This window comes from Ascidiella aspersa, chromosome 5, assembly GCF_963924565.1.
Source record: "Ascidiella aspersa chromosome 5, kaAscAspe10.2, whole genome shotgun sequence".
NCBI lineage: Eukaryota > Metazoa > Chordata > Ascidiacea > Phlebobranchia > Ascidiidae > Ascidiella > Ascidiella aspersa.
The window spans coordinates 11,878,687-11,882,780 of NC_139451.1; the positions used below are offsets into that span (position 1 = coordinate 11,878,687).

Below are 4,094 nucleotides of genomic sequence, written 5' to 3' on the forward strand. Positions count from 1 at the left end.
TTCGGCGAAGTTGTCTGGCGTGCGTTGCGCTCGCGCCGGTGTTGGCGACGTGGCGGTCGAAAGGCCTGCCGACGAAGTCTTACTCCGGCGGGTGCGACGGGCGGTGACGGTTTTCTGAGTTCGGGCAGCCGAGCAAAGAACGAAATTTTAACGGAGAAGCCTTCGGGTTTCGCATCGACCGAGCGACGGCGCCGCATCAGCGGCGCCTCCTTCGTCGGCCTTTCGGGGCTACGCTAAAGTAGCTACCTGGTTGATCCTGCCAGTAGTCATATGCTTGTCTCAAAGATTAAGCCATGCAAGTCTAAGTACGAGCTCTCGTACAGTGAAACTGCGAATGGCTCATTAAATCAGTTATGGTTCATTTGATCGTACGTTTTACGTGGTTAACTGTGGAAATGCTAGAGCTAATACATGCGTGAAGCGCCGACCTCGCGGGAGGCGTGCTTTTATCAGACCAAAAACCGACCGGGCTTCGGCCCGCAACCTTTGGTGACTCTGGATAACTTTGCGGATCGCACGGTCTCGCACCGGCGACGGATCATTCAAGTGTCTGCCCTATCAACTTTCGTCGGTACGGTACTGGCCTACCGAGGTTCTTACGGGTAACGGAGAATCAGGGTTCGATTCCGGAGAGGGAGCCTGAGAAACGGCTACCACATCCAAGGAAGGCAGCAGGCGCGCAAATTACCCATTCCCGACGCGGGGAGGTAGTGACGAAAAATAACAATACAGGACTCTAAACGAGGCCCTGTAATTGGAATGAGTACACTTTAAAACCTTTAACGAGTATCCATTGGAGGGCAAGTCTGGTGCCAGCAGCCGCGGTAATTCCAGCTCCAAAAGTGTATATTTAAGTTGTTGCGGTTAAAAAGCTCGTAGTTGGATTTTGGGCGCAGGCGGCCGGTCCGTCGCAAGGCGTGTACTGGCCGTCCTGGCCTCACCTCCGGTTCTCCGCCGGTGCCCTTGACTGAGTGTCGGCGGCGGCCGGAACGTTTACTTTGAAAAAATTAGAGTGTTCAAAGCAGGCGATTCGCCTGAATAATGGTGCATGGAATAATGGAATAGGACCTCGGTTCTATTTTGTTGGTTTTCGGAGCGCGAGGTAATGATTAAGAGGGACAGACGGGGGCATTCGTACTGTGCCGTTAGAGGTGAAATTCTTGGATCGGCGCAAGACGAACGACTGCGAAAGCATTTGCCAAGAATGTTTTCTTTAATCAAGAGCGAAAGTCAGAGGTTCGAAGACGATCAGATACCGTCCTAGTTCTGACTATAAACGATGCCAACTAGCGATCGGGGGGCGTTAGTTTTACGACCTCTCCGGCAGCTTGCGGGAAACCAAAGTCTTTGGGTTCCGGGGGAAGTATGGTTGCAAAGCTGAAACTTAAAGGAATTGACGGAAGGGCACCACCAGGAGTGGAGCCTGCGGCTTAATTTGACTCAACACGGGAAATCTCACCCGGCCCGGACACAGTGAGGATTGACAGATTGAGAGCTCTTTCTTGATTCTGTGGGTGGTGGTGCATGGCCGTTCTTAGTTGGTGGAGCGATTTGTCTGGTTAATTCCGATAACGAACGAGACTCTGGCTTGCTAACTAGTTACGCGACCCAATCGGTCGGCGTCTAACTTCTTAGAGGGACTAGTGGCGTTTAGCCACACGAGATTGAGCAATAACAGGTCTGTGATGCCCTTAGATGTTCGGGGCCGCACGCGCGCTACACTGACCGGATCAGCATGTGCTCGCCTTGGCCGACAGGTCTGGGTAACCCGCTGAACCCCGGTCGTGCTAGGGATAGGGAATTGCAATTATTTCCCTTGAACGAGGAATTCCCAGTAAGCGCGAGTCATTAGCTCGCGTTGATTACGTCCCTGCCCTTTGTACACACCGCCCGTCGCTACTACCGATTGAATGGTTTAGTGAGGTCCTCCGATTGGACCTGGCGCGGCCGGCAACGGTCGAGCCGGCGTCCGAGAAGACGATCTAACTTGATCATTTAGAGGAAGTAAAAGTCGTAACAAGGTTTCCGTAGGTGAACCTGCGGAAGGATCATTAACGGTCTCGCAAACGCTTCGGCGAACGCGAAACTCGGACAAGCGAGAGAAAAAGTTTTTGCTACCCGGCGCCCGACCCGCGAGGAGCGGCGCGCCGGCCGGCGATTCGGTCACCCGGTAATGTTTGCGCGTCGAGTGCCGCGGTGCCGCGCGCTCCGGCTTCAAGCGTCGGCCTGGCCGACCGCTCGGCGCGGTATATTTTGTCACCCTTTAGTGCGAGGCACTGTGCGAGCGAAACAATCGTGGATGGCTCTTGGCGGTGGATCACTCGGCTCGTGAGTCGATGAAGGACGCAGCTAGCTGCGTGAATTAGTGTGAATTGCAGGACACATTGAGCATCGACGTTCTGAACGCAAATTGCGGCCTCGGGTCAATCCCGGGGCCGCGCCCGCCTCAGGGTCGCGTTGCAAACGTTCCGCGCGGGGATTTCTCCGCGCGGCTGCTGCGGCGTCGGACGCGCGAGCGCCCGTCCCGCTCAAGACAGCACGGCACGATGTGCGACGATCGCGACCAGAATCCCGCGCGGCGGCGGCGAGTCGACCTCGAAGAGGCCAACGGCTGGCGGCTCAAGGGCGGGAATCGAGGTGCGCGGCGGCGCGCGGCGCCGACGGCGAGCGCGGAACGGGAAGAATAGTCCCGGTCCTTACTTTCGGCCTGAGGTCGGACGAGGCTACCCGCTGAATTTAAGCATATTACTAAGCGGAGGAAAAGAAACTAACGAGGATTCCCTCAGTAACGGCGAGTGAAGCCGGATGTGCCCATCGCCGAATCCGCGCGCTTTTGGAGTGCGCGGAATTGTGGCGTACGGAATTCGTCACGGCGCGCTTCGCCGGTCGCCCGCGTCCTTCTGATCGAGGCCTTGTCCCAGAGCGGGTGTCAGGCCCATGGCGGCGACAGGCGGGCGCGCTACGGCGTCTTCCCAGAGTCGGGTTGTTTGGGAATGCAGCCCAAAGCGGGTGGTAAACTCCATCTAAGGCTAAATACGGTCACGAGACCGATAGCGAACAAGTACCGTGAGGGAAAGTTGAAAAGCACTTTGAAGAGAGAGTTAAAGAGTACGTGAAACCGTCGAGAGGCAAACGGGAGGGCCTGTCGGGTCGCCCGGTCGCTTTCAGCCGGCCCCCTGTCGGCGACGTTGTCGTGCGGACCCTCACGGGCCGCCGGCGGCGCCGCCCGATCGGGGACCAGCGCACTAGCGCCGGGCGAAGGCCGCGACCGTCTGGACGGCGGCGAGAAGGCCGCGCGCAAGGTAACCCGGCCTCGGTCGGGTACTATAGGCGCGCGTGTCCGTCGGCCCGCCGTTCGGGCGAGGAGAGATCGCCGCGTCTGCCCTTCGGGGCCGAGCGCCCGGTGCCGGCTGGGGCGTCGTGGGTCGGGGACTGTTCTCAGTGCCCAGCCTCTTCGTCTCGGTCGCGCTTCCGGTGTCGTTTCGCGAGGCGCACGGGGTCCGCGGCTGAAGTCAGCCACCTTCCCGACCCGTCTTGAAACACGGACCAAGGAGTCTAACGTGAGCGCGAGCCACGGGGCAGTACGAAACCCATGGGCGCAGTGAAAGTGAATGTCGGCGCGGTCCGGCGGAGGTGAGACGTCGTCGTTCGCGGCGGCCGCATCACCGGCCGATCTCGTCCGCTTTGCCGGAGAGGTCGAGCGAGAGCGTTCGCGTTGGGACCCGAAAGATGGTGAACTATGCCTGAAGAGGTTGAAGCCAGAGGAAACTCTGGTGGAGGACCGTAGCGATTCTGACGTGCAAATCGATCGTCAAATTTGGGTATAGGGGCGAAAGACTAATCGAACCGTCTAGTAGCTGGTTCCCTCCGAAGTTTCCCTCAGGATAGCTGGCGCTCTGTCGCAGTTTTATCTGGTAAAGCGAATGATTAGAGGCCTTGGGGACGAAACGTCCTCAACCTATTCTCAAACTTTAAATTGGTAAGAAGCCCGACTCGCTTAATTGGAGCCGGGCATGGAATGCGAGTGCCAAGTGGGCCACTCTTGGTAAGCAGGACTGGCGATGCGGGATGAACCGAACGCCGGGTTAAGGCGC

The 4,094-nt window shown here is 58.0% G+C and overlaps 2 non-coding genes across 2 annotated transcripts; both read left to right on the forward strand.

The window, feature by feature from the left end:
* Positions 1 to 243: 243 nt before the first annotated feature.
* Positions 244 to 2,054, forward strand: LOC146143790 (small subunit ribosomal RNA). Its single transcript, XR_014500429.1, has one exon. It is a non-coding gene; the product is annotated as a small subunit ribosomal RNA (ribosomal RNA).
* Positions 2,055 to 2,301: 247 nt separating this feature from the next.
* Positions 2,302 to 2,455, forward strand: LOC146143791 (5.8S ribosomal RNA). The gene has a single exon (XR_014501252.1). It is a non-coding gene; the product is annotated as a 5.8S ribosomal RNA (ribosomal RNA).
* Positions 2,456 to 4,094: the final 1,639 nt, after the last annotated feature.